This window comes from Marmota marmota, unplaced genomic scaffold, assembly GCF_001458135.2.
Source record: "Marmota marmota marmota unplaced genomic scaffold, marMar, whole genome shotgun sequence".
NCBI classification, from domain to species: Eukaryota; Metazoa; Chordata; class Mammalia; order Rodentia; family Sciuridae; genus Marmota; species Marmota marmota.
Genome location: NW_026000283.1, coordinates 13,451,223 through 13,465,506, shown reverse-complemented (window position 1 = coordinate 13,465,506; position 14,284 = coordinate 13,451,223). Strand labels below are relative to the sequence as shown.

The following is a 14,284-nucleotide window of genomic DNA, read 5'->3' as shown; positions in this document are numbered from 1 at the left end:
ATTCATTAAAATGATGAATGAGAAGCAGGCCATTGAATGTTTGGAGTAGTAATACATCACTCAAGGGCTCAGATCAGACCATCTCATCTAAACACCTCATCATACAATGACAAAACAGAGACTCAAATAGGATTAGTAGCTACCTCAATGTTATAGCTAGTGGCAAAGCTGGGATTGAAACCCATATTAGGTACTCTTTCCACTATACCATAAGAACTAGATTTGATGAGGAAGATACAAAGAACAGTGGTAGCAGCAGATATGCAAAATTTGGCTTGCTCTATGTCATGATGGTTAAAGTTATATAAAAAACAAGAAATATGTTGGGAGAACTCAGAGCTTCATTCTGTAACCAAGTATAACCTCACGACTTGGCCAAGAGTCTGTCTATGTCTGTTTGAGCAAGATATATTGCAATATCAAGTCCATGATATTGCATGTCTCATATATATATATATATATATATATATGAGGAATCCATAAGACTCTTTCAATATTAACAAAAAATATGATTGCACTAGTGATAGTGTATAAAATATAGCTAAAAGTACTTAGACAATACAACAGTTTCCTAAAATTAGGGATGCAAGGTAAGGAGAAAAAATGATGAAGCACCAAGGAAGTCAATATAAATGAGAAGAAAAAAATATGGACTACTCAGTGAGTTTATGTTTACTTATTCTAGATAAGAAATAAAAGGAGACAGATAGGAAAATTTGATTGTTTTGAAACTGACATTTAAAAAAATGACAAATGTTTCTTGAATGAATATTATGTACTGAGCCTTATTTTAGATGTACAAAAATTTTGTAATGTATGCTTTAATCCGATTTAAAAGCTCAGTGAGAGTATGTAAGTAGCAAATCTAATTTTAAATGCTGATGTTTGACTTTTTTCCATGGCATTATGCAAAAAGGAACTGGAAATGAAAATAAATATTATGGATAACTTATGGATTTGCATATTGTTACTACTAATAAAAACTATTTGAGAACATTTATTAAGTGCTTACTACAACCTAACCCCTTTTCTAAGAAATAAGACTTAAGGAAGAAAGTTGTTTATTTTCTGTTTGGTATTTCTGGTTTCCATCAGCAGAGCACATATTGTTATCAATGTCACAATTTATTAGGGTATCCATTGAGATTTTCCTAAGCAAAAGGTAAGTGGAGACTTTACCCATTGAAAGAGGGATTTTAGAAATAATAAATGCAGCCTCTTAACTTTATGTAGTGAAAAGGTAAAAAATGAATGTCTCAATATAGGAGATGTCAGTAAATGATGTGAAGTTCCCTAGGAGAAAAAAAAAAAACATTTAAGAAACAAGAAGTCCTGAAAAATAACAGTAGAAAACCTACATATAAAGATGTATTTCAAGAAGGGATTAGGCATAATGAAAAGTCCATGATTATATATTATAATTAAATACAAAGTAAATGATTAGTTGAAGCTATAATAAAAGTTATAAGATTTAAACTATTTCCATGTGATAAAAGTGAGGTAAAAAGGAGGGGGGGGGGAAGAGAACTGCCTGATCTCTAATTAAATATTTTCCAAAAACTCTTATATTGTATGTATGAATAAGTTGGGGGGGGGATGTATTTATGTACAAAAGTGGGAAAAATTCCAAAGAGGCTCTGGAGTTATAGAGGAGGAAAGCAGTGTAAGAATAAAATTACTTAGATATCATTAAGACCTTATGGATTAATGGAATTGCGGGAATGTACAGAAGCTTTAAGAGACAGCTGAAAAATTTACCTTGAAGATAAAGAGGAATAGAGAAATGAATAAAATAAAATAATAGAACAAATTTATACTTCTAGGTATGGCATAGACACTGACATCACATTTGTTCTTCCAGTGTAAACACAAAATATATGCATTAATCGTTTTCATGCATTGAGAAATATGCATTGGACTGCAAACCTTGAAAGAAAGTAAACAAACAAGGTGGATTCTACAGCTGCCTTACTTTTCTGCCTGGAGGAATTTTCTGTACTCCCTGGTGGGGTGGGGGACACCCGAGTAGAACAGGACATCTAAATGAGTTGAAGAGACAAAGATTGGAGTTTGGGGATGCTGTTATGACTTTAATTTGTAAGAGAGAGTAGTAGAGAAGGAGTCTTTGAGTGAACATGTATTTAGAATATGTAAAGATTTCTCAAGCAGAATTATAAGAAAATAGACAACCAAATTTTAAAAATAGCCAACCTTTTGAATAGACACATCATCAAAGAAGACATACAGATGATGAGCACTTAGAAAGAAGCTCAACATTATTATTCCTGGAGAAATGCAAATTATAAACAAAGGAGATCACTGCACTCCTATTAGAATGGCTGACCATATCAAGTAGGGAAGGTACAGAGGAACTGAAATGCTCAAATACTGCCTGTGGAGAATACAAAATGGCATAACCACTTTAGAAAACAGTTTGGCAGTTTCTTTAAAAATTGTTCATACAGCTACCATATAACCCAGCCATTCCAATCCAAGAGAAACATAAACATAATTGGATGCAAAAGTGTGTATACAGATGGACATAACAGCATAATTCATAGCCACAACCTGGAAAAAGTCCAATAGTCCATGAACAGGGAATGGATATGCAACTTATAGTATATTTATACAATGGAATACTAATTGGCCATTAAAAACAATGCACTACCAATATTTGCAACCATATAGATAAACATATAAATACTTATGCTGAGTAAAAGATGTCAGACAAAAATACTACATATTATATTCTATTTATATGAAATTGTAGAAAGTGCCAACTAAAATGTAGTATTAAGAAAGTCCATCAGTGGTAGCTTGGACATGAGGGGAACCAGGGAAAGGCAAGAGGGTGGAAGTATAGAAGCAGATATAGAAATATTTGCAAAAACTGGATACTTTAACTCTTGATTATGATGATAGTTTCACAAAGGTATAAGGTGTATATATATATATATATATATATATATATATATGAATTAATTTGTACACTTTTTATGTGTGCACATTACTGTATGTTGAAAAGGCCTCAATTAAGAAGTAATAAAAATAACAAGAGAAAAATCAAAAGTAATATAGGAAATGAAATTTCAAAAAAAATAATCATGAATAAAGCTGCAAAAATTCTTACAGAATATTATTAAATATAATCTAGCTATACCTAAAGATAATTCATCATAGTGCAATGGAATTTATGCCCAGAATTCTAGATTAGCTTTTCATTGAAAAAATAGCTAATTTAATTCTGAAGTAATTAATGGGCCAAAGAAAAACTCACAAAGGAATTTAAAAGATATCTTGAAAAGAATGAATAACACATTATGCCAAAGCTCATGGAGTGGACTGAAATGAGTGCTCAGAGGAATATGTATAAATATTAATATTAAAAAGAAGAATAATCTCAAATTGGCAATCTAGCTTTACACATTAAGAAACTAGAAAAAAGAGAATAAACTAAACGAATAGTTAGCATAAGAAAGAAAATAAAAGTTTAAAGCATGGATAAATAAAATATTAATTAGAAAAAAATTGAGAAAATAAACAAAACCAAGAGTTGGTTCTTTGGCAAGATCAATGAAACTGGCAAACTTTAGCTAGACCGACAGAGAATAAGAGAGAAGACTCAAATGACTAAAACCAGAAATGACAGTGAGAATGTCATTGAGTTTCCGGAAATAAAAAGGATTATAAGAGTATTATGAAAAATATATGACAACAGGGCTGGGGTTGTAGCTCTGTGGTAGAGCAATTGTCTAGCATGTGCGAGGCTGTGGGTTCACTCCTCAGCATCACATAAAAATAAATAAATGAAATAAATGTCTATCAACAACTAAAAAAAATTAAAAATATGTATGACAACAAATTGGATAACATAGATGAAATGGACAAATTCCTAGAAACACATAATTTATCAAGACTGAATCATGAAGAATAGGAAATATGAATAAAAGTATAAGTAAAAAGGATATGAATCAGGAATTAAAAGGAAAGAAAAGTCCCAGAATAGTGTTCCCCTCATTAATGCATTCTGCCAAATATTTGATTAATTAATATAAATTATTTTCAAATTCTTCAAAAAATTGAAGGGGAGGGACATCTTCCTAACTCATTCTGAGCCCAGCATTATCCTGATATCAAAGCCAGACAGATTGTACAAGAAAATTTCAAACTGATATTCTTTATGAGTAACGATGCAAAATTGTTCAATAAAATACTAGCAAATGATACATGCATGTAGGAATATATCACAATGAATTCCACTTTTTATATAAATATAATGTACCAAATAAAAAATAAATAAATAAAAGAAAGACCAGTAGAGAAAGGGGTCAGAAGAAGGAAGAAGGGGAGGGAAAGAGGAAGTAGTAGGGACTGAGTGGAGCAAATTACATTCCATGCATGTAAGCTTATGTCAAAATGAACCCCACTATTATGTATAAGTATAATGCACTAATAAAAATATTAAAAATGCTAGCAACTGAATTAAGCAACACATTTAAAGCATTATACATGAAGAATAATTTATTTTCTGGATTTATTCCTGGAATGAAAGGAGTGTTAAAATTAATGAAGGAAAAAACCCACATGATCATTTCAATTAATGCAGAAAAGGCATGACAAAATTCAACACCCTTTCATAATTTAAAAAAACTCAAAAATATATACATGTATTGATTGTCATGTGGAACCCCGCAAATATGTACAATTTTTATATTTCCATGTATCTTTTAAAATAAATTCAATCAAAAATTCATAAAAACTTTAAGTAAATGGAAACTACCTCATCATAATAAAGTCCATGTTAAAAAAAGCAGCTAATATCATACTCAAAGGTTTTCATCTGAGATCAGGAACAAAGCATGGACCCCTGTTTCAATAATTTAAATTCAACATTGTATTGGATATTCAAGTTAAAAAATGATGAAGAAATAAAAGGCATGTCAGGTGTGGTGCACGCCTGTAATCCCAGCGGCTCGGGAGGCTGAGGCAAGAGGATTGTGAGTTCAAAGCCAGCCTCTGCAAAAGTGAGGAGCTAAACAACTCAGTGAGACCCTGTCTCTAAATAAAATACAAAATAGGGCTGGGGATGTGGCTCAGTGGTTGAGTGTCCCTGAGTTCAATCCCTGGTACCACCCCCTCCAAAAGGCATTAAAATGCTTTTTGCTTTCAAGTGACAAGATCTTATATGGGTAGTAAGTATATACTAATGGTGAATAAGGACATGAAAATATCCTTCATATAATTAAACATGAGAGAAATAGAAACTGAAATCACAATGTGATGACACTATTAAAATATTAATATTAAAAATTTGAAAATACCAACTGAAATGGATATGGAACAAGTGTCACTATGAACATTGCTGTGCGAATGTAAAATTTTACACCCCAAACTGCTTGTTATTTTATTGTTTACAAATTTAAATATATACTTTACCCTATAGGTCAATAATTCTACTTCTAATTATTTACCCAGGGAGAAATGAAGACATATGTGGAGAAAAAACTTTGGACATGAATGCTAGCAACTAGAAAAAACACGAATGTCTTTCAACAGGTGAATACTTAAATAATATAATTCTACAAAGGAAGAAAAAGTAATGAACCACTTTCAGATGCAACAATATGTATGATTCCCCAAAAGTTGATGAATGAAGACCCCAGAGACAAAAAAAGTAAATTCCATGTGATTTTACTCATACAAAGTTCTAAATTAGTCATATCTTATCTCTAGTGACAGAAAACAGATTAATGATTGCTTGGAGCTTGCAGTGGGGAATTGTGGTAAATTGATTGCCAAAGGGCAGGAGGAGATTTAAGGTGATAGAAATGTTCTATATCTTGATGGGGGTAAATTAGCATCATAGTTATTAGCATATGACAGTCTAGAGGTTTAATAATTTATAAAATATTGTTATACATTGTATAAACATTTAAAGAGCTACTTTGAAGTAGAAAGTAGTGAAAACAAGGTAGCACTTATCCTTAAAGTGAAACTATATTCATAAAGGTTTCCACAACCATCTTATTGATAAGTCTGTAACTTGATGTTATAGGGTATATACCTTTGTCAGAAATCACCAAAGTATATACTCAAAATTGTGCTTTTTATTTAATGTAAACTATATCTCAAAAGAGTAAATTAAAAAAGAAAAGTGAAGTTCGCATATGTTGGAATAGTTGTCTTTATAACAGAGGAAATGGTCAGATTCTTCACTATGTGGGTCTATTGTGTTTTTGTTACTCAGCTATTAACTGATTCAAAGTTAAATACGTTTTTGGAAGTTGTTTTTAAAGATTAGGCTAAATAAATGCACAATAAGTCTTTCTTAAATTAATGACTTCTAAGAGATGGAGGATCATTTGAAGAACTAGATGGAATCTCTGGCATGGAATGTATAGGAGTAAAAAGTTTGAAGAATCATTTTACGCATTACTTCTTCTTAGAAGGTTAGAGAAAGAAGTATACCTAGAATAAAAAAGAGAAATATCAAGAGGGATGCTACAATAGTAGAACAGTATTAATCTATACTAATAGAAAAAATTTTGAATGTTAAAGAATTTCAAGAGATTTTTCAGAGAAGACTAGAAAAGTGGTTGTTCAGGAGCTATGGAGGAATCAATAAGACGGTTTTGGAAAATTTTATTTAAAAAAATTTTTTTGGCCCAGGGGGCTTGAACTCAGGGGCACTGTACCACTGAGCTATATCCCCAGCTTTTTTTGGCACTGGGAATTGAACCCAAGGGTGTTTTACCACTGAGAACATCCCTCTTTCTTTCTTTCTTTCTTTCTTTCTTTCTTTCTTTCTTTCTTTCTTTCTTTCTTTCTTTCTTTCTTTCTTTCTTTCTCTCTATCTCTCTCTTTTTCTTTCTTTCTTTCTTTCTTTCTNGAGAGAGAAAGAGAAACTTGGGGGGGAATTCTATTAATGTAGAAAGACCAGTGGGGTAGACAAAGGGGATTGAGGGGGAGGGAGAAGGGACAGGGTAAGGGAAGAACAGTGGAATAAATCTGACCTAATTTCCCCCTGTACATATATAAATATACCACAGTGAATCTCACCATCTAGTACATCCACAAGAAACTAATTAAAAAAAACTATAGGTAGATAGCTATCAGAACAGTGTAATGGAGAGAACTGGGGGAGGGAGGAGAGGAGGGGAAAGTCAGTATTGGGAACAGAATTACAACAAATTATATTCCAGGTTTTTATAGTTATGTCATAATGAATCCTAATGTTATGTATAACTAAAAAGAACCAATAAAAATTGAAAAAAAGAATGAGTTATTTTTATCCTCATTTAATTAATGAGAAGATTGAAACATAGAGGGATTGGACATCTTTATCCAGGATGACACAGCCAATAAGTGATCTGAAATCTGAGCCTCATCTTTCTTCCTAATGCCATTTTCTTGCCTCCAATAATAGATAGAATTTGTAAAATTTGATGATATCAAACTATTTTTCTTTGTCCTATTTTATATTATTTTCTGGGTGTAGGTGGTCCTGGGTCAGCTGATGTTGATCCACTCTTAAGGAAGCCAAAGGTCTCCAGGTATACTTTGACCCAGATAAGGCAGGGATAGAAATAAAATAAAAAAAGAAATAAAATAGTAAAGCTCTATTTTCTTCTCTTAGGGATGTGTTGATACATTTCTATTAGCAGGCAGTCATAGTGTTTCACACTGTTAATACAAATATCTTAGATTTCCATTCATATTTTGTTGAGTAATTTAAAGGTTGAAGTGTTTATCAAAATGAGGTATTCTTTTTCAGTGTTCTAAAAAATTGCTGGTATATTAGTTTACCAAACTAGTGCTCAAACTGCCCAAACGTTCTTGGAACTAAGAGAGACCTCAAAAGATAAGATGTGGCTCAAGTTAGACCTCACAATCTAGCTTTAAGGCATATTAGTTATTAATGGGTGTTGAATACTGTTCCTATTTGACATGTAAAGCTATTTACAGTGAGAGGATTCTTATTATTTGGGAATGTCCAAAGTAGACAGGATCTAAGAGGTTTCCCAGTGAGTTTATGTCATTTTATGGATGAAAAATTGAAGCCCAGAGAAAGAAAATAATATGGATAAGCTCACACTTATTGTTGAGTTATGCTATGGGATTTTTCTTTGTGAGTATAATAGTAGAAGTTTAGATAAAATCATGTCAAAGACATTACAATTCTAGCTATGAAATCTGAGAGTGTTCCCTTTCTTATTCCCCTAAGGTGAGGATAGGGTTAGAGCAATGGAGAATGTGTGTGTGTGCATGCACTCACATGCCCATGTGCACATGTGCTCACGTGTACACGTGTGGTGTTGGAGATTGCAAAACTATAACGGCTACTGGCTTCTATAAAAAAATGGCATGGACTTGAGCATTTGACTTAGATTTAAAATGATTTTCTGCCAAGAAAGACTCATTTATAAGTTTTTGGCCACTGGCAAATGCAAGATAGGATCATTCTTGTTTCAGAGCCACCAACAATGTGTAGCAATCACAGTTCCTAACCTACTTCAGGGGTTAGGAGGCTGGAATACTTTCACATGGACACATCCTGGATTTGCCTAGAAGAAAATACATGTGTCCAAATACTTTCCACATCTGGATCCCACACTGTGAGACTTGGCAGTCTGCTTTAAAAATGTTGCAGCATTGTTAGATAACCTGCCAGGATATGTTGAAATGATACATAGTTTGGAATATTCCACATATGGGTAAGCATATAAGTCCTTAAATACTGTTTTTCTTGTCCTTAATCTGGCACAGAAATGTGTATATTCTAAACATACAATCAGAAGTTGTAGTAACACAGTTCGTATTTTGCATATTTATTCACCTTTGTTTTAATTTTATTTTCTGGGAAAGTGCCATTTAAAAGGTACATTGTTTAATGTAATGGCTAAGCTGCCTGGAAAATCTTGTATCCAGAGATTGTAATATATTTTCAGTATGTACAACTTTTTGCATAATTGCAATTACATTGTCCATTGTGAATCGCTCTTATTTAGTAATAGTGAAGGCTTGGAGCACTGGGTTGAGAAGGATTCTGAAGTTTCTTCTGGGCTTTCAGTGGTAAAGAGTACTATGACTGATTAGTGATGTCTGGCATTAATGAGAAAGGAGAGCAGTGAAAATGTCATGTTAGAAACACGATCAAGAAATTTATTTCTTCCTTTTTTTGTGGGGAGGTGGAGGGAATTGATTATATTTTATTCATGGCAGACCATAAAAATGATACCAAAGAACATACAATTAAAATTATTTTATTTTGCATTATCCTTCCTCTATCTCCAGTTTCCACTCTTTAGAGGTAACTGTTTTTTCATGTTTCACAGTTTACATTTATGTTGATTCTTTTAGTTATATATAACATAGGATTCATTCCAACATAATTATCAAAACATGGATATAATTTTCTCTCATTCAGTACCCAGTACTTCCCCTTTGCCTCCCTTCTTCCCTCCTCCTGTTCCCTTTCCTCTATAGAGGAAACTATTGTTGCAAGTTTCTTTCAGAGGTACTGTATGCTTATAAAGTTATTTCTTCACAAAAATATATTTTTACCCTAATGCAGCATAATACATGTATTTTCAGCAATATATATATATATATATACACATATAATATTTTTAATCATAGATGGACAGAATACCTTTATTTTATTTATTTTTATGTGGTACTGAGGATCAAAACCAGTGCCTCACACGTGCTAGGTAAGTTCTCTACCACTGAGCCCTCAGCACTATATATTTTTAAAATGACAAAGTTTATCTTGTTTCACCACAATTAAAAAAAATAATATAATATGCCCAAACCAATGAATTGTAAATTTCAAATGGGTGAATTATATGGTATGTGTCTTATTGATACAGTTGGATTAATATCTAACATATTTATTACTGTTTTTTTATTATTTGCCCTCGATTTTTGTTCCTATTTTTGTCTTCCACTCTTTCTGCCTCTGTGGTTTCAACTCATCATTTTATATGCTTGCATTTTCCTACCTTTCTTAGCATATAGTTAAACTTAAAAAAATTATTTTAGTGACTTCCCTAGAGTTTGCAATATATATTTACAATTAATCCAAGTCTACTTTTAAAAAAGTGCTATACTACTTTTGAGTAGTTCAAGTATCTTGTAGTAATAAAATATTCCTAATTCTCCACCCATTCCTTGTATCATTGTTGTCTTTAATTTCACTTATGTCAATATATATAAACATAAATAACCAAATAAATTGTTCCTATTATTTCATACAAACAGTTATCTGTTAGATAAATTAAGAATAATAAAAAAAGGCCAGACACAGTGGCGCAAACTTGAAATCCCAACAGCTTGGGAGGCTTAGGCAGGAAGATTGTGGGTGCAAGGTGCTGTCTCTAGATAAAATAAGGGTTGAGGGTGTGGCCCAGTAGGTAAGCACTCCTGGGTTCAATCCCCAGTACCAAAAACAAACAAATGAAAAGAATAAGAAAAAAAGTTTTTATTTTACTTTTATTTGTTCCTTGTTTAATGCTCTTTCTTTCTATAGATTTAAGTATCTTTTCCCCTCTATTAGATGGATCTTTTTTAAAACATTTTTTGCAAGTCAGGCCTTTTGGCAGCAAATTTTCTCAATTTTCACTTGCTTGAGATAGTCTTTATTTTGAAAGATAATTTTGCAGGATACAGAACTCTATACTAGTGTTTTTTCCTCTCAACACTTACTTTACTTCATCCTCATCTTGCCTGTGTGGTTCCTGAGAAGTTGGATATAATTCTTATCTTTAATTTTCTATAGGTAAGGTGCATTTTCCTCTGGCTTTCAAGACTTTTTTCTTTATCTTCAATTTTCTGAAGTTTAAACATGGTATGCCTACTAGTAGTGTTTTTTTTTTTTTTCTTTTTGGAGGCGGGTATTTATCCTGCTTGATGTTCTCTGAGCTTCCTGAGTCCTTGTGGTTTGGTGTCTGACATTAATTTGCAGGAAGTTCTCAGTCATTATTGCTTCAAATGTTTCTTGCTTTCCTTTTTCTTTCTTCTCCTTTATGTATTACATTCTGTTTTTTAAGTCTTTTTTTATTTTGGGTCATTACATTTGAATTTGGGGAGGTTCTGTTACCATATTTTCAAAATCAGATTCTTTCCTCAGTTATTTTGTCTACCAATGAGCCCATAATAAAAGGCATTCATTATTTTCATTATTTATTTCACAGTATTCATTTTGATTCTTTCTCAGAATTTCTTTCTCTATGTTTTCTCTAAGCATACATTGTCTATCTTTTTTTAATGTGTGTGGTGTCTGGGATCAAATCAAGGGTGGGCATGGTGCATTCTAGGCAATTGCTCTACCACTAAGCTATACCTGCAGACCTACCCATCTGTTCTTGTGTGCTGTGTACTTTACTCATTAGAGCCCTTAGCACATAAATTAATTGTTGTTCAAATTCTTAGCACATAATTCATTGTTGTTCAAATTCTTGGTCTGATCACTATAACATCATTGCTATATTTGAGTCTGGTTCTGATGTTTGCTCTGTTATATATATATATTTGCCTTTTGGTATGCCTTGTAATTTTTTGTTGAAAGGTGGACATGATATACTGGGTGAAGAAACTGGTTATAGAACTTTAATAATATGGTGATAAGGTGTGGTGGGGGAGGGGATGGGTTCTTTAGTCCTTTAACTAGGTCTTAGTCTCATTGACACTTTCTTTAGCTTCCTTGTCATCATCTATATTTTCAAATATACAAAAGCAAATCCTCTTGAATGCCTAGACTGTTGGTTGTATACAATAAACACATCAGCAATGGAATTATATTTAGAGAACACTTCTCTCAGACCTCTTTCTATGGTATACAAGTTCAACCCAAACACTCAAAGACAACATCTGGGTTCAGGATTTGCCTGAGTGCCAACATGACACCTTTGAATAGACATGGGAGAATGACTGTTGGCTGTGCTATCTGCAATAATCTAGACTGTAAAACCTGCTACCAGAACGTCTATGGGAGTGGAAGCAGTACCATGACTGTGACCTTGCATTCTTCTGGACCAATGCCTAGATTTAGATATGGACTCATATTTTGATCTAGAATGCCTGGAATCTTCCTTGGAGTGAGCCCTTGCAGGGGTGTGCCTTGCAGATATCCCTGATCAGTGAGCACTTCTACTTCTAGAAGCAGAACTGGATTCTTGGCCTAATGCTTTCTGATTTCAGATTATTTCTTAACTTAAATTTTATTTCTTCATTCTTTTGATTCAAAGTCTGACTTCTTTTCATCTTACCCACTTTACACAAATTGTTTAATATTCTACAACTGGGACTTCTGGTCTGATAATTGGCATGCATTTTTCTTTTTTTAACTTTCAGCTTCACTTATTCTTGAGCTTCAAATACTCAGTTATAAAACTTGTCAAATGACGACTTCCACATTTTTCTTCTTCAACATTAACCCACTTTCCATAATTCTGCTAGCCACTGTTACTCATGACTCTCTCATTGTAGTTTTGACTTGTTATTCTTCAATAATGAGTGGATTTGACCTCTTTTCATTTAATTAACATTTATTTTTTATTTCATTTCAATTTTCTGTTCATATCTTTCACCCATATTTCTCTCGGTTTCTTATTGCTGACTTTTAGGAGCTTCTTATATGTAGAGGAAATTAGTTCTTTGTCAGCATGCATTACATATATTCATTTTCTTAGTCTGTTATTTCTTTTGGGTTTTTAGTAGTATTTTCTTGCCATGCAGAATTTCAAGAAACACTTAGCTGGTTAAATTTATTAGTCTTTTGATTAATAACTTCTGGGGTTTGTATTACGCTTAGGAAGGCCATTTATTATTGTTTATATGTTTTTGCTTTTTATGCTTACATTTTTGATTCATCTAGAATTTCTTTTGACATAAAGTTTGAATCAGGGGCCCAACTTGATTAGTATTATCTTTTCTTTTTCTTTCCTTCCTTTTCTTTTTTTTCTGCACTGAGGATTCAACCCAGGAGTTCTCTATCACTGAGCTACTCTATCAGCCCTCCACCCTATTAGAAATTTTCATTTTGAGGCAGAGTCTCACTAAGTTGTTGAGGCGGGTTGTGCTCCTTCTACTTCAGTCTCCCACAATATTTTCTTTTCAAGTGGCTGCCCAGTAGGATTTTTTGGTTTTGCTATTTTAACTAAATTCTTAAACATTTCCCCATTTCCTACATAGTTTTTTAGTAATTATATCAGTAATTTAATATAATATAATATTGAAAAGCTGTTAGAAATTTCTAACTTTTGCTATTATACATTAAGCTACAATGCCCTTCATGGAGTGTATCTTTTTTTGTGTCAAAATTATTGTTGTGAGATAAGTTATTAAGAATGGAATAATTGAGTTTTGCTAAGTATGATAACATTTGCTTTCCAAAAGTGTGGCAATTGTTCATCCTGCTATTGCTTAATAAATCCCATTAGTTTGGGATGTAATTTTGGGGCTATTATATTAAACTGAAAAACTACATATCAAAGCTTGCTCTACTTGACAGTTATTTGATTATTAGGGGATATGAATATTTTTGGTTCATTTACTTTTTATTTATTGGGCTTTGTGGTCAAGCAAATCTGGTTTTAAATTATAGATCTGCTACTTATTATCTATGCTACCTTGGTATTTTAGCTGAAAAATGTATATAATAACACCTGTGGTATAAAGTTGTTTTGATGATTCTGTATGTGGTATGCAAAATACCTAATTTAGGGACCAATCAATGAGTGACTTCTATTATTTTCATTTAACTTTGCATGAATTGTCTATCATATTCATTGTAAAAAAGTTATTATGCAAAAATACAGTTGGCTAGATGAATAGTAGGATGGGGTACAGATTTATTAGCCATGAGACCTTGACCATAGCACTTAACTTTTTTCCTTTTTTCGTTTGTTTCGTGGAATTGGGGATTGAACTTGGGGGTGCTCTATCACTGAGATATATCCCCATATATTTTTATTTTGTGACAGGGTCTTAAATTGCCTGATTTGGCCTGGAACCTGCTATCCTCTGCCTCAGTATCCAGAGTCATGGGAATTACAAGTGTGTACCACCATATCCAATCTGAACAATTATTAAACCAAACATAATTTCTGTCAATTCAGCAGCGAGGAATATAATTTTAATATTAAACAATGAGGGCTGGGGCTTCAGTTCAGTAGCGGGAGCTCTTGCCTACCACGTATGAGGCACTGGTTCAATCCTCAGCACTACAAACAAAATAAATTAATAAAGATATTGTGTGTCCCTCCACAACTAAAAAAAAATT

At 32.7% G+C, this 14,284-nt stretch overlaps 1 long non-coding RNA gene and 1 pseudogene across 1 annotated transcript in view; one reads left to right on the top strand and one right to left on the bottom strand.

Moving 5' to 3' along the window:
• The window catches only part of LOC125614384, a 46,673-nt gene extending 41,117 nt beyond the window's left edge, over positions 1 to 5,556 (top strand). The window contains exons 4-5 of the long non-coding RNA XR_007344988.1: positions 1,862 to 1,950; positions 5,476 to 5,556. This is a non-coding gene — a long non-coding RNA (uncharacterized LOC125614384). The remainder of the gene's footprint in view (positions 1 to 1,861; positions 1,951 to 5,475) is intronic.
• Positions 5,557 to 11,667: 6,111 nt separating this feature from the next.
• On the bottom strand, positions 11,668 to 12,473 carry LOC107153058 (annotated as a pseudogene).
• Between the last annotated feature and the right edge of the window lie 1,811 nt (positions 12,474 to 14,284).